Source organism: Octopus bimaculoides, chromosome 14 (assembly GCF_046866305.1).
Source record: "Octopus bimaculoides isolate indiv1 chromosome 14, ASM4686630v1, whole genome shotgun sequence".
In the NCBI taxonomy this organism is placed as follows: domain Eukaryota; kingdom Metazoa; phylum Mollusca; class Cephalopoda; order Octopoda; family Octopodidae; genus Octopus; species Octopus bimaculoides.
The window spans coordinates 15,428,374-15,453,603 of NC_142941.1; the positions used below are offsets into that span (position 1 = coordinate 15,428,374).

General features: G+C 36.3%; 1 protein-coding gene across 5 annotated transcripts in view; it reads right to left on the bottom strand.

The window, feature by feature from the left end:
• The window catches only part of LOC106875029 (jumonji domain-containing protein 1C), a 354,655-nt gene that overhangs the window by 235,090 nt on the left and 94,335 nt on the right, over positions 1-25,230 (bottom strand). Inside the window, exon 1 of one of the 5 annotated variants that reach the window (XM_089362408.1) lies at positions 5,385-5,609. The exons of the other annotated variants lie outside the window; for them this stretch is intronic. The gene's annotated coding sequence lies outside the window, so the exon portion shown is untranslated. Of the gene's footprint in view, positions 1-5,384; positions 5,610-25,230 lie in introns of those variants that run through there. 5 annotated transcript variants of the gene reach the window in all.

Here is a 25,230-nt window from a genome sequence, read left to right on the forward strand (position 1 = left end):
AAACAAATACAATTCTAGAGTGATGAAGTATGAATTATAAATCTGAAAAACAAAAACAAAAAAAAAAAGCCTTTGCCATGATTAAGAATATAGTAATTTTAAATGTTTAAAAGCAAATAATATCAATTAGAGGACATACTTATCTGAACTCAAAATGCCAACTCTTCAGTTAAAAAAATAAGAAACGTACTGCTAATTAGAATGGTAGGTATTTTATAATCATGGAAAACAATGTGGAACTTATTATGAAGCATTACATGTACATGGATAGACACCGTAAAACTACTTGGTAGAATAGTAGAAAATAAACCTTCAATTAGACCAAATAGGTTTCAGTCCCAGTTTAATAACTTTTTATTCATAGACTATCAGAAGGAAAGGTGGAGGCATGTGACTTAGTGGTTCAATGTTTCTCAACTTTTTTACCTTTGCAACAACCCCTAAAATAAATTACATATCTCAAGGAACCCCTGCATAAAATAAAATCATATACCATATCTTTCTCATATTTTTTTCATCGTTATTCACACAGTCTCTTCTATCTTTTCTCTTTTCAAAGAAAATATTTCTCCTAGCGTTCACTATTTTCCTCTCGTTCTGGTCTAACAACCCTCCACATTTGTTTTCGTTCTGGTCTAACAACCCTCCACATTTGTTTTCGTTCGGTCTCCTTGTATGTCTCCACTGTCCTGTTTTTGTTCCCAACTTTGACCCTCCATAAATCCTAAATTTTATTTTGGAATTCATGGGAGCAACTGTCTTTGAAGACTCATATTGTCGTTGAATGCTCGAAATGAGGAGTTGATAGACAGCTGACAATTGATGATTGGTCATTTCTGTGCTTACTTGTCCTGTTTTCCATTTGTTTCTCTCGCTGTTTACGTATTGAACTTGTTTGTCTACGTATTTCATATTGTTTACACAGTTGGTGATGTCCTATACACACGCACACGCACACACACACACACACACATATATATAGGGTATCCATAAATTACAGACATCACTAACTATATCCCCAATGGTTGTTATATTGTTATATTTTTTTGATAACATAATAGGTTAGATAGGATGATGTCTATATTGCAGTATTACAATGACCAATATGTTGTGCAAGTATAGTAATATTACCATCATAAAATTAGCATTAGCATATCTCACTCTTTCTCGCGGAACCCCAGGGTTCCAAGGAACCCTGGTTGAAAAACGCTTGTTGGGCTCATGACTGTAAGATTGTGGTTTTGATTCTTGGACCGTTTTCTTGAGTGAAACCATCTCATATTGCTCCAGTCCACTCAGCTGGCAAAAATGAGTAATCCTGCGACAGACAAGCATCCCATCCAGGAGGGGAATTTATATACCATGGAAACCGGGAAACTGGCCCTATGAGTCTGTATGACTTGGGAAGGATTTTTATTCATTATCCTATCAGAAGGATAGACATTTCTAGGGAGCCTCTATGAAGTTGTTTAAACTGCTAGAAATGTCAGCCAAATCTCCCTCAAATTTACATCTAAATGTCTTAAAAAAGGAGAAAAGAAACATTTGATGATGTAGTTCTAGACACATGCTAACTGATCAGATATGATGGTCATGGCTGGAACATCCTTCAATATAGGATGGTTCTATGAAGGTTGACCCAGGACTAAACAGCAACATATGTATTCTTTAGATAATTTCAGCTTAACAATAAATCAATTAGCCAATAGCTTAATTATGCAGTAGAAATATGAAGAATAGATACAAATGCAGAAAAATTAGATTAAAAAATAAATTGAAGAAAGAAAAGAACTTGTTGTGAAACAACTATTCAGATATTGAAGATATTTATTTCTTTATTGCCCACAAGGGGCTAAACATAGAGGGGACAAACAAGGACAGACAAAGGGATTAAGTCGATTAGATCGACCCCAATGCATAACTGGTACTTATTTAATCGACCCCGAAAGGATGAAAGACAAAGTCGACCTCGGTGGAATTTGAACTCAGAACGTAGCAGCAGACGAAATACCGCTAAGCATTTCGTCCGGCGTGCTAACGTTTCTACCAGCTCACCGCTTCAGATATTGAAGATATTGAGAAACAATGATGCAAGGAGATATAGCCAGCTGAATCAACCCAGAGTCTGCTTGATATTTATTTCATCAAACCCAAAAGAATTAAAGGTTCAATCGGCATTTGCAGGATTTGAACTACTAGTAAAGAGGAATATAACTAAATGCTATATAAATCATTTCAGTTCCAGCACTGCAGTTTCTACCACTTCCTCTGCCTCCAATGCATTAAAACTGTGAAAATACAACAAACATGTCGATATATCCCAAATAAATGGATCTGGGTCAAGAAAGAAAATAAGACTATACAAAATAACGTATACAGGGAAAAGTTCAATGCTCTGAAGCAAATTCAGCAGAATCAATGAGAGACTGAACAAAGATGGCTTAGATTCTATTAACTTAGATCAATTACTGGCTTTATAGCATCCATTATCTGCTATGTATATAAACTTGGAATCTAGAATGAAAACAAAATAAAGTCATGAACCAAAGTAGCAGAAGACTTCAAAGATAACTAGTTAAGATCAACAAGCCAACCTGCAATTGCATTGTTGCATGAAGGAAATAAAGCATCACCACTAAAGAAGAATTTGCATTTCAAGTAAATAAACAACACACACACGAAGAAAATAAGAGACTACGATTTTCTATTTGATGTAAATTCTTTAATTTATTATACTTTGTGAGCTAAAATGTTTGATGTTCAAAACTTAAGAGCCTGTAAATTCCATATATGGTAAAGTGGCTACTCCATATATTGTAGATGCTGCACTGAAATCAAAATTCTAGAAGGAAACTTCAAGTTCAGAAACATCTTATCTTTAAACTGAACTATCTCAAAAAGGTAATTAAAAAACAAAAAAATCAAACAAAATCCTTGAATGAATCTAAAAATCTTAGGGTTTTGAATAAATCATTGATCATAGAAAATTATCTGAGAGAGAAAGAAAAATCATTGTACAAAAATATCAAGACAACTGAGCTTAAATTTAAAACCAGGTAATTCATAAGAAATAATGAGTAAAACTACCAAATAGAATCTACAACATTTAAATTACACAGTGAAATACATTTAACAGCAAGCTAAGTGATTTTTATATGCCCACTTTATATTTATTATTTTATATTTGTAATAATACAAGAATGAAAATATTCAAAATGCAGAAAGCTATTTTAAAAAAGTAAGGCTTGGAATTTAAAGGAGATGATGAAAACAGGAAGAGATGGAGAAGTCATGAATTTGCTTCTTCAGCAAGACTCCTGCGCCTGTCCCTCTATCATGCTTTCTTATCTCTCAGTACTGTTCCCTACTGAGTTGAAGGATCTTGTCTTGCAAGTACTTGGTGACCTCACCAGTGCTGGCGCCATGAAAAATGCACCCACTGTACTCTGTGAAATGGTTGGCATCAGCAAGGACATCCAGCTAGACAAATGATGCCAAAGCAAACATTGGGAGGACTCAGTGCAGCCTTCTGGATTGTCAGTTCATGTGAAACCATCCAACTCGTGTCAGCATGGAAAAAGGGACGTTAAATGATGATGACAATGATAATGAATGTATTTTCTAAGAAATCAATAGATTACTGCAGAGCAAAGTGTCTATAAAAAAAAAAGAATGCTTTACACCAACCACTGAACTGGACGACACTGCATAATAATACCAATGATGCCATCTTCTCCATTTCGAATAAGAACCCAGTACTGCGACAGCTGGGGTTTCAGAGAACCACAACTGTTTAACATCCTGCCAAGCAAACTCAGAGATTTGCAAGGTGCAGATGTGGAGACCTCCAAAAAGCATCAGGACAAATTTCTATCTGAAATCCCAGACGAATCCCATATTACAGCAGGAGGCACAAAGAAGAGTGACTCTGTCCAACTCACTTCTTTGTCAAAACAGTACAGAAAGGAAACGCAAACACACTGAATGACGGTGCTCCAGCATGGCCCCAGCCTTTGGCTGAAACCAGTAAAAGATAAAAGATAAACATTTCAATCACCGTGATCACTAAAAAAAATCAAGATGAACCATATCTTTAACTTAAACATCTTTCTTCGATTTAACATTGAACTCGAAAGTTATTAATCGTTTGTTGTTGTTCAATGTTTCAACATCCTTCTCTATGTCAGCCAATGTTGTTTGTAGCACTAATCTAATTAAAAAAAGAAATTATTCCTTGAAAGAAACAAGGGTAAATAAATATTTATATCATTAAAAAAAAAATTCTTTAAAGAGAAAAACATCTCATTTCTTTCTTAAGCTTAATTCTTTATGCAATTCATATATTTGGCCTTAGCCTTGAGGCTTGGTTTATCAGCTTGTATTTCAAGATATGTACAAACTCTATTGCTAATACAGCCACAAATTTTCAAAAGCTAACAACCGAGACTCTCCTTACAAAATACAACTTGCACACTCTGAGAGAGAGAGAGAGAGAGAGGGAGGAAAATCTTGAAGATTGGATGAAAGAGAAGAAAAATAAAATAAAAGGAAAAGAAAAAAAACAGTAAAGGAATAAAAAAAAAAAAAATCAGAACATCAAACAGAATAATTAAATACAAATGTAAAGTTGGAAGTGAAGCCAAGCAATGCTTACTGTTGATAATTTTAATATTTAGCAGATACACTTCTATAAGAAAGTGTTCCACTAAGCAGTTAGCTATTAAGTACATTATACAACTAATCAAATTAGCAGTCCAAATATATCAGCGATTCCCCTCCAATTCCCCAGCACTGCCTCTCCTTTCAGTCAAATCTGTACAAGGGGAATAGACTCTCACTGGTTGTTTTGTCTGCATTCAGCAGTCAATGGAACTTGAGCGGTTATGAGTCTGTCTCTTCAAGCGCAGTGCCTGAATAAAAAATACTCGATTCTATTATCAATAGAGCCTCAGGGTTCGGATGAAATTATCCTGTCTAGCCCAAATCCATATAAAAAAAAAAGTGAAATTAGTAGCAAAATATATTTTTAAACACACACACACACACACACACGTGTGCACACACAGCTATAAGCTATTGAAACGTACATGAAAACGTTGAAAAGAATGAGGTTTTCAGACAAAAAGTAAAATATCCCCAGGCCTAAATAGTAACAAAATTATAAAAACCAAAAAGCGAAAAATAATTATAATGTTTTAGGAGAACGTTGTGGTTAAGTTTGAAAATAGAGGGGAAAAAAACCCCCAAAAAAAACCCTAATGAAAAACCACTTACCTGAAATAATCACACCAAGCAAAATAAAATAATAATAATAAAGAAAGATTATATATACAAAAAAAAAGCAAACAGCCGTTGTCCTTCATATGACCTATGCACTTACATACCTGCTCTATTCAAAGTATTAATCCTTTTTGTAAGAGTGCCCTATATCTGTCAAACAATTAGGCCAGTAAGAAGTGCCCTGCTGTGGCTCTTCTAAGTGTCTACAGTGTGAGTTTACTTAAGACTCTTGACTATGACTAATATCAGCAAATATTGCACAATAGTAACCCTGCCAACAACTAAATACTTAACTGTTGCTAAAATAATTGAAAGCAGGAATAGCAGATGGTTGTCAGTGGTGCAGTAGAAGTGGGTGGGGGAGAGAGAAAGATTAAATAAATTAACATTTTCTGAAACTAGTTTGTTGATATGTGCATGAACAAATTCAAAGCCACAGTGAAATAAGATAGGTGTTGAGAGAGAGAGAGAGAGAGAGAGAGAAAGAGAGGAAAAACAAAAAAAACGAAATAAAACAAAAATAAAGGCCTCCACCCCTCGTACCTTACCCCAGAATGTCTTATATTTTTTTGTTTTTAAATAGAGAGAACCAATTCCAAACTAGCACTAAATTATTTGACATTTACCATACATGAGAAGACTTCTTCGATATTATTTAGATATTTTTTCAAGGGAGCTGGGGGGTGGGGTGGGGGTACCGACACCAGGCCAAAAATAAACAAACAAACGAGTAAATAAAATCTTGAAGTAAGTATAAAAAACTTAGAAATGAGAAAAACATGATACCTCCCATCACGAGAAAAAACCTTCCTAGAGCATTTAAAAGATCAACCAAAACATCAAAAGCCAGCATCTTTCACACACACACACGCATAGGGATTTTGATTTTTTTTAATGAGAATTGGAAGCAAGTGTAAAATCCCTCAAAATAAATCCCAAATGACAAATGGCTATATCAGGATTACTCAACAGATGATATTTGTTATAACAAAAAAAAAAAAAAAAAAAGAAAATTATCTTTTCTTTTCCTTCCCTTCTGGTTTCCCTTTGCATTCCTGGAGAAGAAAAATTAGACCAGAAGCTTGCTTCCCAATCAGATTGTTCCGGGTTGAGTCTTACTGTGTGGCACCTTGGGCAAGTGTCTTCTACTATAGCCTCGGGCCAACCAAAGTCTTGTAAGTTGATTTGGTAGATGGAAACTGAAAGAAGCCCATCATATGTGTGTGTGTGTGTGTGTGTGTGTGTGTGTGTGTGTGTGTGTGTGTGTGTGTGTGTGTGTGTGAGTGAGTGTTTGTCCTCCACCACTGCTTAACAACAGGTGTTGATGTGTTTACATCCCCATAAACTAGCAGTTCTGCAAAAAAGAGACCAATAGACTAAGTACCAGGCTTAAAGGTAAACAAGTACTGGAGTTGATTCATTTGACTGAAAATTCTCCAAGGTGGTGCCCCAGCATGGCCACAGCCTAATGACTGAAACAAGTCGAAGTAAAAAAACAAAAGAAAAGAAAAGAAAAAGAAATGCTGCTGCATTCGAGATTATGAAACTTGCCTATCCATCTTATTACCACTGGTGCTCATCATATATGTGTTTGCTCATTTGAGCACATCAGATATCCATACTGCCATAGAACAATCCTTTCTCTCTTTTATAACTCTGTTTCCCCACTGCATTATAGACAGCATTTTGCCACCTTCCAGTCAGAGTTAATCATATTAACTTAACCCCTCTCTCTCTCTCTCTCTCTCTCCATACTTAACAGGTACCCAACTCTTATTGCTCCTACTTCAATACCATGCAGCTCAAAGCTTTCATACACATGAAAGCTAGAAAGAGACTTTTATTAACAATATAGATAGAAACTTCAGAAGGTTCTTTCCTGTCATGACAATATATGTCACTACAATGTGCTTGCCTACCAGCATTGATTACCACTCCCTGCTGTTAATAGTTTTTGCATGTTTCCTATACAACTGAATTTTCTAATCTCTGGGAAATTCCATTAAAGTCCCCTCAAAAATGAATATCCTTGCATTTCTTGAATTCTCTCTGATTAGTTTATCTTGCAATAGATCCATCCAATCTATTTATATATATATATATATATATATATATATATATATATATATATATTTAGCAAAGCCCTCTCTCTTTTTTTCTCTCTCTCCTCCAGTTACCAGAATGTAGAGATGATTAGTGTTTGCAATGCGCAGTCAAAGGTACCTTTTGATCTGAAAAGGCAAAATGTTAACCACAAGGAAATCATAAAGCTAATTCAGCTTATTATTAAATAAATTATAAGGTCAGATAGATACAGATTCCTACCAATGAATCATCTTATTTATTGTTAGAATGAATGAAAAAAACCAAAAAAGAAAGAAAAATATACCAAAGTGATAAAGATGATTTTTTTTTCAGAGAATTAATTTTACATATTCTTACAAAACAACAAAAAAAAAAAAGGAAAAAAGTTAATTGGAATTTTGTATTTGTGAATTAACCTCCAAAGATGACTTTTATTATTTAGGTGCAGGAATGGCTATATGGTAAGAAGTTTGCTTCCCAAGCACCTGGCTTCAGTCTCACTGTATAGCACCTCGGGTAAGTGTCGCTGACCAAAGCCTTGTGAGTGGATTTAGCAGGTAGAAAATGTGTGAAAGACCATCATGTGTATAAATATATGTGTGTGTGTGTGTGTGTGTGTGTATTTATGTTTGTCCACCATCACTACTTGATAACTGGTTTACATTCCTGTAACTTAGCATTTTGGTAAAAAAAAGGCTGGGAGAATAAGTACGAGGTTTTAAAAAAATAAGTACTGGGGTCAATTCGTTCGACTAGAAAAACCCTGTCAAAGCAGTGCTCCAGCATGGTCACAATCCAATGACTGAAGCAAGTTAAAGAAAAAGAAAAACAATAAAAAGAAAGTAATAAAGATAACTTTCAAAGAATTAATTCCATATATTCCTCTAAGGATAAAGAAGTAAACCAATCTTAGTTATTTGTGAAATAATCTCCAAAGATGTGATTTTGTTATTTAACTCCAGGTCATCCATATGATCAGAGGCGCAATGGCCCAGTGGTTAGGGCAGCGGACTCATGGTCATAGGATCACGGTTTCGATTCCCAGACTGGGCGTTGTGAGTGTTTATTGAGCGAAAGCACCTAAAAGCTCCACGAGGCTCCGGCAGGGGATGGTGGCGAACCCTGCTGTACTCTTTCACCACAACTTTCTCTCACTCTTACTTCCTGTTTCTGTTGTGCCTGTAATTCAAAGGGGCCAGCCTTGTCACACTGTGTCACGCTGAATATCCCCGAGAACTACGTTAAGGGTACACGTGTCTGTGGAGTGCTCAGCCACTTGCACGTTAATTTCACGAGCAGGCTGTTCCGTTGATCGGATCAAGTGGAACCCTCGACGTCATAAGCGACGGAGTGCCAACACATCCATATGATCAAAAGTGGTTCAGTTATGGATATAATAACAAGCAACATAAACCGAAATATCATATCTTTTACTCATTTCAGTCATTAAACTGCAGCCATGCTGGAGCACCACATTGAAGAGTTTTAAGCTTGGTACTTATTCAATGTATCATCTCTATGTCTTCCACACATACAGGCTTGTCCTTTCAGGTGCCGGTGCCACTTGAAAAGCACCCGTGCCAATGATGCATTAACACACCCAGCACACTCTGTTAAGTGGTTGGCATTAGGAAGGGCATCCAGCCGTAGAAATAGACAGCTGAGGTCCGGACAACTCCCTGCTAGCCAGCTCCATGTCAAACTGTCCAACCCATGCCAGCATGGAGATCAGATGTTAAACGATGATGCTGATGATGATGATGAGCAACATGTAATTTGAGGGAGATTGGACTACTATTTCTAGCATGTAGACCAACCATACAGAGGCTCTCTCCCACTTATAAGAATTACGTGGAGAATAGTGCTACAAAATAAATAACAACAAATAATTCAATAAGATAATTCTATAACTTGGAATTATTAATTTAATGCGTTGCTATAATTAGATGTCCATTTTTCTTTCTTGTGTGTGTGTATATGTATATTGGAACATATGTGAATGAGCATGTCTATGTATGTATCTCTTATTCCGTTATCGGTTTCAGTCATTGGACTGTGGCCAGGCTGCAGTAACATTTCAAGAGTTTGTACCCAATAATGAAGGACTGTGAATTGAGTTGTTGTTGCTTTGTATTTACATCTTTCAAGCTTATAATCATTCCAAGCTTACCGTCAACTCCAACACGCCAAGCATAAGTCAGGAATAGATATTTTAGGTCATTTTAGATTGGAGCCTGGTGTTGCCATCCGGTTTCACCAGTCCTCAGTCAAGTCGTCCAACCCATGCTAGCATGGAAAGCGGACGTTAAACGATGATGGTGATGATGATGGTGATGATGATTTATGTCCAGTTCTCCCATCTACTGTGCTCTACATTTAGCAAGTCTGTATTTTTTATAATCATATGCAAAGTATTTGGCAATGTGACCAGTTTTGTCTCTCAGTCTCTTTTACAGATGTCCTATCATTCAGACCAAATGTATGTATCATCAGGTATATAGCCATATGTCCATCCAACAAACCTGATTTCACCATCTAGGACACCTTTGGTTAAGCTGAGTAAACAAATCACAGATAACTTTTAGTTTTATAGATTAGTAAGAAGGGAAATTGGTGAACTGGCAGAATCATTCGCACGTTGAACAAAACGCTTAGTGTCATTTCAGTGCTACTTTGGCGTGTGATCTACAAGGGAGATTACTTTAGGTTACTTTTTAAATTATTTTGTTCATTTTAGCATTGGAAATGTACCTTTTCAAAATTCTTACTATTTTAATAATAAGAAAGCCATATAATACTTAAAATAAGTGCATAGATCCCCAACCAAAGTAAATTTGCTCACGCAGATAACATGGAAAGTAGCACTCACACAAAGTAAACTAAAAAAGTAACCAAAAGTAATCTCCTTTTAAATTTTAGATCACATGCTAACCATGGCACCAACACTTCTTCCCACACTTTATGTTCTAAGTTCAAGCCCTGATGAGGTCGACTTGGATTTTCATCTTTTTAGAGTTGATAAATTAAAGTACTAGTCAAATATTGGGATCAATGGAATCAACTAACTCATCATCATCTTCGTTTAATATCCGCTTTCCATGCTAGCATGGGTTGGACAATATGACTGGGGACTGGGGAAACCAGATGGCTACACCAGGCTCCAATCTGATCTGGCAGAGTTTCTACAGCTGGATGCCCTTCCTAACGCTAACCACTCCGAGAGTGTAGTGGGTGCTTTTACATGCCACCAGCACAAGGGCCAGTCACACGGTACTAGCAACGGCCACGCTCAAAAAGGTGTTTTTTACATGCCACCTGCATGGGAGCCAGTCCAGCGGCACTGGCAACGACCTCGTTCGAATGATTTTCTTACGTGCCACCAGCACAAGTGCTAGAAGGCAACGCTGGTAACGATTACGCTCTAATGGTGCTATTTACGGGCCACTAACACGGAAGCCAGACAGCTACCCCTAAAATAACTGGTCTTGGGGCAAAAATCACAATTACTATGTAAAGATGACAAGCTGACAGAATTGTGAGCAGGAATGATAAAATATTTAGCAGCATTTCTTCCAGCTCTTTGCATGGGAGTTCGAATTCTGCCATGCTTTTCATCTTTTTGGGGTTGATAAAATGAGTATCAATTAAATACTGGGAACTGAGGTAGATGTAATTAACTTAACCACTCTACTAAAATTGCTGATCTTCTGCCAAAATTTGAAACCTTAAATCAACAAGAGGGCAGTTTTAGTTAAAGCTTTCCATCTTTTTGTGCAAGTTATGTAGCTCTGTTCAGTTCTGACCAGATTTACAGCAGCTACCCCTGGATGTATCTTCTAAAAGCACACATACGAAATCTCTGAAAGAAATGCACATGGCTTTATTTCCATGGTCACAGGGAAAAGTTTAGATATGGTATTCACATGATGATAGGAAATGGATCATACTGAACAGTTTTTAGACAACAAATCTATCTTTTGCAACAGCTTGAAAATACTACTGGGAAGACTTACTACTACTACTACTACTACTACTACTACTACTACTACTACTACTACTACTACTCACACACACATGCGTGCATGCACAAAAACATACACACACATGCGCATGCGCACAAACACACATGTGCATGCGCATGCAAGCACACATGCGCAAACACAACTGAATGTGATTCTATAATTCTAGGATGTGTTATTAATGAACATTTACACACCCACACCCACACACACACAAATACACAGACACAAACTATGTAAAAACAGGAACCAATCTGGAATTAACATAAAACGACTCATTCATCTTATTACATGTGCATATCAAATTATGTTCGTGTACTTTTAACCCACATAGAAAAGTCTAATAAATAACATCTGGTTATGACACACAAGATTTTTATTTATTAAACCAAAATTTTATTAGCATTCATTATTTTACGTTTCTTTTCTCTGATATTTTAATGAGTGACCAGTTCTGTTCATGAGAAACCAATTTCCCTAGCTGGTTGTCTGCTACTTCACCAGAATTTATTATACTTCAGTCAACTAAGAAGTAGGTGTATGGTTACTGTCTTCTGCAACAGAACTAGCACTAGACAAAATTTAACGAAGACTAACAATCTGTAATTGTAGACCAAGATAAAAATCAAAGCTGTGCATGTTGAGTCACTGTAGCCACCTAAGATAAAAAAGTGGTAATGAAATAGAAATAAAAAGAAATCACAAATTCAACCCAGCTGATATGATCAATTTGAGCAATTCTTGGCTAATCTTATTCAATGTCTTTTTTATTTTATTTTATTTTAATTTATTTTATTCTCCACTTTGGAAGACAAATTGAAAGGCAGACAAGTAACCATGACATCATTTCGTTCAGAACATTAATCAAGTAATCATGAATGCATATTAGTGATTTTGGTTGATGCAGGCAAGAAAAATAACTGACTTAATATTATTGTAATTATGAATGTTGTCGAAGTTGGTGGATTAGCTGAACCTGTAAGGTGCTGACCTAAATGATTTTCAATATTTAGGTGTCCTTTTAAATGACAAACTCAAATATAAAGGCTGATTTTGTCTTCATTTCTTGAGAAGGAAACAGGAAAGAACAATGAAAAAAGATACCAGAAGTAAATTCTATGCATTAAATCTGTTCTTTGTGACTTTATGTTAATATGTGGAGGCACAATGGCCCAGTGGTTAGGGCAGCGGATTCGCAGTCATAGGATCGCGGTTTCGATTCCCAGACCGGGCGTTGTGAGTGTTTATTGAGCAAAAACACCTAAAGCCCCACGAGGCTCCGGCAGGGGATGGTGGCGAACCCTGCTGTACTCTTCCACCACAACTTTCTCTCACTCTTACTTCCTATTTTCTGTTGTACCTGTAATTCAAAGGGTCAGCCTTGTCACACTGTGTCACGCTGAATATCCCCCGAGAACTACGTTAAGGGTACACGTGTCTGTGGAGTGCTCAGCCACTTGTACATTAATTTCACCCCACCATCTTCCAGAATTGCTGGCCTTGTGCCAAAATTTGAAATCAATATTACTATAATTATGAGCATTGTCAAAGTTGGTAGATTAGCAGAACTTGTAAGGTGCTGACCTAAATGATTTTCAATATTTAGGTATTGTTACGATCAGAGAAATTAATAATGTAAGAAAAAGGGGTAATCTTCCTTCTGATCACAACAACAAAGTGTTCAAACAGGGAAGTAAATGTTCATATATGGAGATTATGCCCAGTCTCATTGGTTTCAAGGTAGGTAGTGAACGGTCCGACCCATATGCAGCTCCGTCTCGTTCTGATTCTATTCGCTGTCTTCCCCACAACTCTTTTTAACAGGAAGTAGGAGATTACCAGCCTTTCTCGTTAACAGGAAGTGAATGAGGTTACCTGTCTTGTACTATGCTAACTTCCTGTATATATATATTTGGTTATTCATACCGACGTTATTTCACTTCTGCCAAACGGTCGGTGACAAACGTTTATCTCGCCACCTTCGGAAAATATAGGGTAAGTGCTCACCCTTCATTATCTTATAGGTATGTCCTTTTACATGACAAACTCAAATACAAAGGCTGAATTTTGCTTTTATTTCTTGAGAGGGAAGCAGAACAGAAAGGAACAATAAAAAAAAAAGATACCAGAAGCAAATTCTGTGCATTAAATCTGTTCTTTGTGACTTTATGTCAATATAAGAAATCGCTATAGGGAACACAATAACATTTTTGAAAACAAGGACTTTATATGCATTTTTTGCTATTGGCAATAAAGGTCGTAAGCTGGCAGAATCGTTAGCACATCAAGCAAAATGCTTATTGGCATTTCATTATATTATAATATTGATTTCAAATTGCCCATATGTAGTCCTCTGCAGGACAAGGGTTTCAGTATGTCCTCTTCACCAACCACAGTCTGATGTGGAGACCATGAATTTGAGCTTGAAATCATACTGGTTTTGATGAGCCTGTTCTGTCATATTAGCTTGGCAGAGAGACACAGTGTTCTATACTCATACCCAGGAGTAGTTAAATTAAATACACTAATCCCCAGTATTCAACTGGTACTTATTTTATCGACCTCGAAACGATGAAAGGCAAAGTTGACCTCAGAATGTATGGATGGACGAAATACCACAAAGGATTTCGCTTGGTGTGCTAACGATTCTGACAGCTCATCACCTTTGTATCTGCGGAATAATCAACCATTTAAATGCTAATTCAATAAGTCTGGTTGCTCAATGCATGTGCTAATGTGAGTGTGCACTGATGTGTGTGTGAGTTTGGGTAAATATGTTTCTGTGTGTGTGAGGAAATTTATCAAATGCATTTTAGTTTCAGAAAAAAAAAAAATGGACCTAATTTAAGTAGTAGTGCACAAAAGTATCTTTCAATAGCACATGGTGAACCCATATAAAGATATATAATATACTTATGGTTGGAAATTCTGACCAAGATCCTTTTAGTTTCAAAACAATGTAAACACTGATGTACAATGGAGAACAGCTATTGTGATTGTAAGTGTGCGAGTTTGAGTTTGATGAATGTAAGTGTAGGTTTGGGTGTTTAGCGTGAGTGTTTACTTCCGAGTTTTGATTTTGAATGGAGGGTGACTTTGTGTAATTTGAGTTTGTGAGTGTGCACTTGTGAAGTGTGATTATGCATTGTGTTTTAACTATAAGTGTACATTCTAAGTATGTGTGTGAATGCTGTGTGTTGTTGGCACTCCGTCGCTTACGACGTCGAGGGTTCCAGTTGATCCGATCAACAGAACAGCCTGCTTGTGAAATTATCATGCAAGTGGCTGAGCACTCCACAGACACGTGTACCTTTAACGTAGTTCTCGGGGATATTCAGCGTGACACAGTGTATCAAGGCTGACCCTTTGAATTACAGGCACAACAGAAACAGGAAGTAAGAGTGAGAGAAAGTTGTGGTGAAAGAGTACAGCAGGGTTCGCCACCATCCCCTGCTGGAGCTTTGTAGAGCTTTTAGGTGTTTTCGCTCAATAAACACTTACAACGCCCAGTCTGGGAATCAAAACCGTGATCCCATGACCGCGAGTCCGCTGCCCTAAACACTGGGCCATTGCGTTTCCACGTGTGTGAATGTAAGCATGTGTTAATACTTGTTTGAGTGAACGCAGCAAGCTGAGAGAATCGTTAGCATGTCAGGCAAAATTGGTTAGCAGCATTTTGTCTGTTTTCATGTCCTGAGTTCAAACTCTGCCTTTCAGGATTGATAATACAATAACCAGTTGAGTACTGAGGTCGATGTAATCAACTTGCCCACTCCCCCGAAATAGCGGGCTTTCTGCCAAAATTTGAAATCAATATTTATGATTGAATGTGTGTGCTAATAGCTGTGTGCACAAAGTGTTTTTGTGATGTGGGATCTAGTTCAAAACGGGGGCACCAGTATTTTCTTAACGAAACACTTTGAAACTTGGGACACTGGTAGAATGTGTCATATAAAACATCTTTTTCTCTTAGTCTTCTTAACAAAAAAACGTACATCGCAAGTTATTTCATGTTAAAGTTGTCGTATTTCTGTAATTTCAACCAGTAACTGACGTCCATTCAGCCTTAAAAATTAAGTGCTGACTACGTAAACAAATGATTCTCAAACGATTCTGGCGGTGATAAAATTATTATTTCCTTGTCAAAAAATGGCTGAAGCATATTGGCAGTAGCTAATAAACCTTTCTATTATAGGCACAAGGCCTGGTTTTTGAGGGAAGGAGCAAGTCGGTTAGGTAAAACGAACACACGTGTGTTGCCTCTGCAAAATGTCAGAAGTAATGGAGATTAAATACGCTTTACACCGCTTAGGAGTAACTGTAAGCAGCTGAATACTTGTCAGTGATTGGTTGAAATTATCGAAATAAGACAATTTTTTACATCCGAATACAAAATTCCTTTTCTGTTCTATAACACAAAATAGATAAGTATACGAAGTTTGAAAGTCTTTCGGTACCAAAAACACTACATAAAACATTAATGAAAACTGGTGCCCCCGTTTTGCCTTCCCGAAAACCTTTGAGTGCGCATGCGTAGTAAACCAGTACTTCTAGCGCTTCGCGGGTTTTCTTTCTTTAGCACGATACCTTCGATGAGACAACTACTTGCTTCTCTGGGATGCCTCAATGAAGCTCTTAATCTCCAGATACTGATTACAAGTTTAACCAGCGGCGACCAGGTTGAAAGATACAGGTTTTGAAAAGCCAAGCATCGCCAAAATAAAACCTAATCTGATAGAATACTCTTGTACTTCTATTCTTTTCCATTCAGACCCATGGCTGTGGCACGTGGAACTACTATATACTCTAACGTTGGCGGTGTTCGTAAAGCGTATAATGTATCTTTAAGCAAAACTAAAAAGGATTATGATTTTTATAGAGGAGGCCATTTTGCACCGACCAAAATCAACATATTTAACAATGGATCCTTAGCCGAAGCCTATACCTATCTACTGAAATATGGGAGCTCTGGGGATGTTTTACCCAAGCATATCACTCATTTTATGTGGCGTTATTGCGAAGAGTTTATGGAGGTTAATGCGGATGATGATATCAGAAGTTACGGCTTACCATCCGAGGGTAACAGAGTGAATCCTACTGTGTTCTTTGAGGGTATTAAAGCAGGGGATTTCCCTGCGCTTGCATTATCCACTCAGCCTAAGGAAGACAATTATCATGGACTTGTGTTCTATTTGGTAATGTTGTACAAAGTGGAAAATATCTCAATCTCCGCAGAATACGGAGAGTACGAGAGGTCCCAAATAATCAAACAATTCAACACATATAGACTTCTTCATCCCTTTAGATATGAATCGGACATGACTCTTGGAGGGCCTTTAAGCCATATTATCAAAACTCCTCAAATTTTCCAACTGATAGCAGGGATGGATTATTTTCTATTCTCATATGACCTGCCGAGCTTGACAATGCTACGAGAAGGTACAATCTTAACCCGGTATTATGGGATGCATATCATAGAAGCGATTGATTACTTCAGAACCCTTCTGAGTTTAGAAATTGAAGATCTAGCTGAAGTGATTATAAGCAGAGCGGCAGGTTTAGAGATGGATAACATTTTGCAAGCTCTATCGGAAGGTGTCTCAGCTTACAGAGTATTCCCTTACCAGAAATCAATGGGATTGATCGAGAGAAGTGTTTTCTCTGCAGGTGCAAATCCCTATTTGCACACTTATTATTCAATGCTAGGTTGCCTATACAAAGAAAGAAGATTTATCAACGCGCCAAATATTGAGCCTCGACATGCAGAGGATGCACTGGCCGAAGCCCTAGCTTTCAAAGCTTGCCATAGACAAGGACTTATAAAGGATCTCATGGAAACTGTACCATTGCATGCGAGTGTTCCAGGATATGTAACTGCCAGTCAAATCGTTAAAATTATGATTCGCTTTCGTTACAAACCTAGTCTCATAGCCACGTTTAAAAGGCAGCCCTTTAGCAAGGTGAGGGCCGGATCCATAGGTGAGGCCTACAACGACTTAATAAATGAATCAAAATCAGCTCAACCTTACGACAATTTAGCAGTGCTTCTAAGGCAGGAATTTCCTCAATGAAGATTTACAATTCTATTCTCCTCTCCCCACCCCTTTCGCGAGCGCACACTTTTTCTTCATATTCGTTCCCAGCAAGTTGTTTTACACCTATTAAACTAATTTCTTTTTATTTTTGTCACCGGGTCAAACGCTTAAGTTTGACCGTACTTTTAACACACTGAATTAATTAGCCTACAGTGAATGCCTGGAATGCTACCACACGAACTGAATCTATTTTAAAACAGGGGCGCCAGTATTTTCTGAACGAAACACTTTGAAACTTGGGACACTGGTAGAATGTGTCATATAAAACATCTTTTACACTTAGTCTTCTTAACAAAAAAAAGGAATTTGCAAGTTATTCCATGTTAAAGTTGTCGTATTTCTGTAATTTCAACCAATCACTGACGTCTATTCAGCTCAATAGAGTTACTGCTGGGCGGTCATAAAAATGTTATTCCCTGTGACATATCTCATCCGGTTTAATCGTAATTTATACGCATATATTGTTTATATAATAAATTACGCTGTGCGTATCTATGTGTGTAACAATTTTAGAGTTCGGATTCTAGAGTTAGGATTAGTTTTAGGGTTAGGGTTACGGTTAACAGTCTGGTTAGGGTTAGGGTTAGGGGATTAATACGATATACACCGTTACAGTGCTAACTGTTTTCAACTGAATAGACGTCAGTGATTAGTAGAAATTATCGAAATAAGACAATTTTTTACATGAAATAAATTCAAATACAAAAATATTTTTCTGTTCTATAACACAAAATAGATAAGTATACGAAGTTTGAAAGTCTTTCGGTACCAAAAACACTACATAAAACATTAATGAAAACTGGTGCCCCCGTTTTAAAATAGATCCCACGAACTGTGCATCCACTAATTGCAGTGTTGCATTCCTGTTTGCTCATTTCCAAAATATTGTTGTTATCTTGATTGTGTATTGCAAAATGGTAAAACTATGTAAATTACCTGTATTTTGTTTGTTTCTAGAGTAATTATTTGAAACTGTTTGAAACACCTCTAAGGGGAAATAACTTGTCTTTTGAGTGTAAGCTGTGGAAAAAATATTGAACAGATGATGCTATCATGGTAGGGAACACCCAAATAATAACTTTCCCATTTCAGCGGGATTGTTTTAACAAGTGTGTTAGACTGAGAGGGTGTGAATGGAATAAACTCCTCAGGTGATATAGTCTCTTAACTTTCAGCTTTTAGCACTATATAGACTGAAACGATCACTTATGTTTAACGCTGAAGTAGATAAGTTGATTGATGTTATTCATTTCTCTGTGAAGACATCTACAGCATCAAAACCCATTTGGGACCAAGAAAATATTAAAATTATAGTTAAATGTCTATTGCAGCAGCAATAAAACTTACTATATACGAATAGCAAAGGTATCACCACCACACATGCACACACACATACGCATTTTCTTTTCATATTTCATTGGTAAGTATGAATATTTTATTATGGCTATCATTATGTAATTATTACATGTAATTTGATTATTTTAAATTCCATAATTTACAAAAAAGAAGAAGAAAAAAAAAAACTATTTAATCTGCAATGAAAGTTGTTAAAAGCTCAATTTCCTGGCTGCATTTATTTCTTATCAACTATCCATGATTCTGTTTTAAATTGAAATGATGTTTCCATGACTCCTCCTTGCACTTGCTTGTTTTCTCTTCATGTTTTTTTTCTATATCACAATTTGTATATATATATATATTTTTTATTTTTTTTAATGATGCCAAAATGGTATCTGATCTTCAGTTATTATTTTTTTTATTTTCTGCTATTGTAACATTTAAAAAAAAAAAATTTTTTTTAATTTTCATTTCTTATACAAAAAAAAAAAAGTATTATTTTAAATGTTTTTCTTTCATCAAATCCCATCACAGTGTTGACTAAATTTGTATTTTTTTGAAAAATTTTTATATATATTTTTTTTTATTATATTGGTATATATATTGTGTTTGCAAATTAGGTGTGAGTCAACTACAGTGTATAGTTAGTGCATCATTTATCAACTATATCAACCCTTGCATCATGATGTGTTAAATATGAAAATGATTCAGGTAATTTGAACTGAGAATCTTAAGTGCATATTTCTTTTTAAACACTTATATCTAATACTAAGAGTGTGTGTGTGTGTGTGTGTGTGTGTGTGTGTGTGTGTTTGTGATTAATAATTGGATACCTGATTCCATTTCCTTTTTTATCAAACTTAGATACTGGGGAAATTCCAACTTCATTGAATTGAAGGGGGTCTTTGTTTCTTTGGAGGGTTTTACATTTGTAGACATTGGGGTGATGCTGGGTCAAAAATTGGAAACTCGCAACAAAGTGTGTATAACTCTGAACAAATCTATTGCTTTTACATAATCTATTGCTGAACAAATCTATTGCTTTTAGCAACAAAAGGCTAATACTTTTTGTGTATTTGTGATTTTCATCTTTTCAAGTTTCCAACCAAATAAAATAGAAAATATTTTTAATGACTGCAGTAATCTGATTTTCTGCCAAAAATTAATTGAATAGCACTGTATATGTGTGTATCATACAATTTAAGCTTGTCAGCTGACAATAACCTGTTCCATGGTAAATAATATGCAAGGTTTACAATTACAGTCATTGGGTTAAACTGGTTCAAACTCTGGAGGTGGAGTGGCTTCTGATTTAACAACAATATATTGCACTCCATATTGTGCTTGATGCAAAGCACTATATGAAATGCAATGTTGCTGCTATTGAGATTCCTCTATGTTCAGTATGCTAGACCCATTAAATAGTCTAATATCCTCTATTACATTGTATTTCGGAGGCGCAATGGCCCAGTGGTTAGGGCAATGGACTCGTGGCTTCAATTTGCAGACCAGGCGTTGTGAGTGTTTATTGAGCGAAAACACCTAAAAGCTCCACGAGGCTCCGGCAGGGGATGGTGGCGAACCCTGCTGTACTCTTTCACCACAGCTTTCTCTCACTCTTACTTCCTGTTTCTGTTGTGCCTGTAATTCAAAGGGTCAGCCTTGTCACACTGTGTCACGCTGAATATCCCCGAGAACTACGTTAAGGGTACACGTGTCTGTGGAGTGCTCAGCCACTTGCACGTTAATTTCACGAGCAGGCTGTTCCGTTGATCGGATCAACTGGAACCCTCGACGTCGTAAGCAACGGAGTGCCAACAACAACATTTTGCCTGTAACTACATTCTGAGTTCAAATTCTAGTGAGGTTGACTTTGCTTGGCAATCTACGCAAAGGACTTGCCTTGGATCTTGTTCAAAACGGGGGCACCAGTATTTTCTTAACAAAACACTTTGAAACTTGGGACACTGGTAGAATGTGTCATATAAAACATCTTTTTCTCTTAGTCTTCTTAACAAAAAATCGTACATCGCAAGTTATTTCATGTTAAAGTTGTCGTATTTCTGTAATTTCAACCAATGACTGACGTTCATTCAGCCGGTAACAGTAAGTGCTGACTACGTAAACAAACGATTCTGGCGGTGATAAAATTATTATTTCCTTGTCAAAAAATGGCTGAAGCATATTGGCAGTAGCTAATAAACCTTTCTATTATAGGCACAAGGCCTGGTTTTTGAGGGAAGGAGCAAGTCGGTTAGGGTTAGGGAAAACGAACACACGTGTGTTGCCTCTCTGCAAAATGTCAGAAGTAATGGAGATTAAATACGCTTTACACCGCTTAGGAGTAACTGTAAACAGCTGAATACTTGTCAGTGATTGGTTGAAATTATCGAAATAAGACAATTTTTTACATGAAATACAAAAAATTTTTTCTGTTCTATAACACAAAATAGGGATCTTGTTCAAAACGGGGGCACCAGTATTTTCTTAACGAAACACTTTGAAACTTGGGACACTGGTAGAATGTGTCATATAAACCATCTTTTTCTCTTAGTCTTCTTAACAAAAAAACGTACATCGCAAGTTATTACATGTTAAAGTTGTCATATTTCTGTAATTTCAACCAGTAACTGACGTCCATTCAGCCTTAAAAATTAAGTGCTGACTACGTAAACAAACGATTCTCAAACGATTCTGGCGGTGATAAAATTATTATTTCCTTGTCAAAAAATGGCTGAAGCATATTGGCAGTAGCTAATAAACTTTTCTATTATAGGCACAAGGCCTGGTTTTTGAGGGAAGGAGCAAGTTGGTTAGGGTTAGGGAAAACGAACACACGTGTGTTGCCTCTCTGCAAAATGTCAGAAGTAATGGAGATTAAATACGCTTTACACTGCTTAAACTGCCAAAGGAGTAAGTATAAACAGCTGAATACTTGTCAGTGATTGGTTGAAATTATCGAAATAAGACAATTTTTTACATGCAATAAATTTGAATACAAAAATTTTTTTCTGTTCTATAACACAAAATAGATAAGTATACGAAGTTTGAAAGTCTTTCGGTACCAAAAACACTACATAAAACATAAATGAAAACTGGTGCCCCCGTTTTGAACTAGATCCGTGATGTGCACTAGTGTGTGTGTGTGTGTGTATGCATTGATATGTTAATGTGTGTGTAAGTATATGTGCCTGTAAATGTATGAGCTTGTGTCTTAGTGTATGTGCTTGTGCTCTAGTGTAAGTGTATGCACTTGTATGTGCTAGTGTGTATAAGTACATGTGCCAGTGTGAGTGTGCACTGATGTATACATGAGTTTGGGTGAATATGTTTCTATTATTTGTGAGGAAATTTATTAAATGCATTTTAATTTCAGGAAAAAAAATAGGCCTGATATAATTCATAGTGCACAAAAGTATTGTGGACGCCTCTGATGAGAACCCAACAAGGTTCGAAAATTGATTAAGATTTTTTTATAGGCGCAGGAGTGGCTGTGTGGTAAGTAACTTGTTTACCCACCACATGGTTCTGGGTTCAGTCCCACTGTGTGGCACCTTGGGCAAGTGTTTTCTACTATAGCCTCGGGCTGATCAAAGCCTTGTGAGTGGATTTGGTAAACAGAAACTGAAAGAAGCCTGTCATGTATATACATACATACATATATATATATATATATATATATATATATATATATGTGTGTGTGTGTGTGTGTGTGTGTGTGTGTGTGTCTGCGTTTGTCCCCCAACATCGCTTGACAACTAATGCTGGTGTGTTTACGTCCCCGTAACTTAGCGGTTCGGCGAAAGAGACCGATAGAATAAGTACTAGGCTTACAAAGAATAAGTCCTGGGGTCGATTTCTTCGACTAAAGGCGGTGCTCCAGCATGGCCAAAGTCAAATGACTGAAACAAGTAAAAGAGTAATAACACATGGTGAACCCAAATAACACTAAGATAATAATAATGCTGCTGCTGATGATGATGATAGTTTCGAATTTTTGCACAAGGCCAGCAGGTTTGGGGGAGGGGCTAAGTCGATTATATCAACCCCAGTGTTCAACGGGTACTTAATTTTATTGACCCCGAAAGGATGAACGACAAAGTCGACCCTGGCGGTATCTGAACTCAGAACGTAGCGACAGACGAAGAAATAATAATAATGATAATAATAATAATAATAATAATAATAATAATAATAATAATAATGAAAATAATAATAATGACAATGAGTTAATTATAAATAGAAAATACAGAATTTATTCTGCATTGTCAAAAAGTCACAAATTTACACTTGGGTGGATGCTGTCGGTTGAAATTAATTTTAGTTTTCAGACAGAAATACTAATATTCTGTATTGTAAGATAATTGTGAGATTGTGCTAGTGTCTATTATTTACTTATCTAAATTATCTCTTCTGAGGTTATAACTGGTACTTATTTTATCGACTCTGAGGATAAAAAGTCGACGACCTTGAAATCGGAAGGCAGAGTGTTAAAGGGACATAACTGAGTACGGCATGGTATTTTGGCCGACGTACTGTAGGTTCTGCTACCCATTGTCCTCTAATTATCAACATAATATATAGTAATCTCTCGTCTAGTTTTAAAATCATAAAAGTTCTGTGGTATATGGACCAAGGGAGATAATCAATACGTGACTAAGATTACATGTAAGAAGATGGTGAGGTAAAGAAAAGAAAAAGGTGTAGGAGACGATAGAGAGAGAGAAAAAGAGAGAAAGACAGACAGAAGAGAGAGAGGGAGTGAAAGCGAGGACAGAGAGAGAGAGAGAAAGACAAAGTGACAAACCGAGAGAAAAGAGGAATAAATATGTTGCGATATAGACAGAAGTGAAGAGAGGAAAATTTATCACAAGAAACGAGAAGAAAAATAACATGGAGACGTGGTGAGATAATAAATATATACAGAGAACAGAGTAATAAATAAATAAGTGATGGTGATAGAAAAAAATGGAAAGAAAGAAACATATAAAACGGTGTGAAAAAAAGGATATGAAACATGAAAGAGAGAGAGAGAGAGAGAGAGATGTAAGAAATAGAGAGATCTGAGACGAGAGGTGAAAAGACGGCTGTAAGGAGAGAAAGAGGAAGAAATACAGATTCAGACATAAAAGGAAGATTGTAAATGTAAGACAAGTGGAAGAGAAAGATGAAACAGAAGGAAAACGAGAAACATTAGATGGAGGTGGGGGGGAGGGGAAGAAAAGTATTGATACAGAAGAAGTAGGAGAGAAGAAGGAAAAAAAGGATAGGAAGATAGGGGAAAAAAAGAAAAGAGAGAAATATAGAGAGGAGGAGGTATGAAGTATAAGGTAAAAGACATTAGAAGAACTAAACAGAGCTGAGAGGGGGGGGGGACTTATGTAACGAAAATGATAGCAAACAGTTTACAATATTTGCAAAACGTTCAAAACATATTTAGGCTTGATATACATACATACGTACATATATGTATATGTGTGTATATCTATCTATCTATCTATATATATATATATATTCACACACACATACATGCATTTACGCATAAGCATGTGTACAATTACATAGAAATATGTATATGCATTTACATACATAAGCATATGTACAAGTACATACAAGTGTATATATATATATCACACACATATGCTTGTATATGATATTTATTTATTTATTTATGTGTTTCAGCCAAGTGGCTGCGGTCATGCTGGTGCACCACCGTGATGCATATATATTCATATAAACATATAGACATCAATACATGTGTCTGTGTATATTACATACACAAATAAGCATACATATATATAATCTCATCATACATAAAGCTAGACACATGGATATGTATATAAAATGTATATACATGTACATACATATATTATGCATGATGATATGTATACAATATATATACATAAGTCCCGGGGTCGATTTGCTCGACTAAAGGCGGTGCTCCAGCATGGCCGCAGTCAAATGACTGAAACAAGTAAAAGAGTAAATATATATATGTACACATATGTATATAAACACATACAGACATGTACATATAACTACATATATATACCCATACATACATGTACATATAACTACATCATATACACATACATTCATATTCATGTACATATGTATATATGCATTATACTGCATTAAGCTGCTGCAACTGGTATGTATGCCATTGTACTAAACAAGGAAACAGTCTATAAACAGCTTTGGTAGATTTGTCAATTTCATGTAGAGTGTCTCTGCTAATAACACACACAGAGCATACACTCACACACGTGTGACCGCAGCCACTTGGATGAAACACATAAATAAATAAAATACACATACATATACCTATATATATATATATATACAGAGAGAGAGAGAAATTTCTACCCTGGAAATGTATGTGATGCTTAACTGTATTTATCCATTTTTTTACT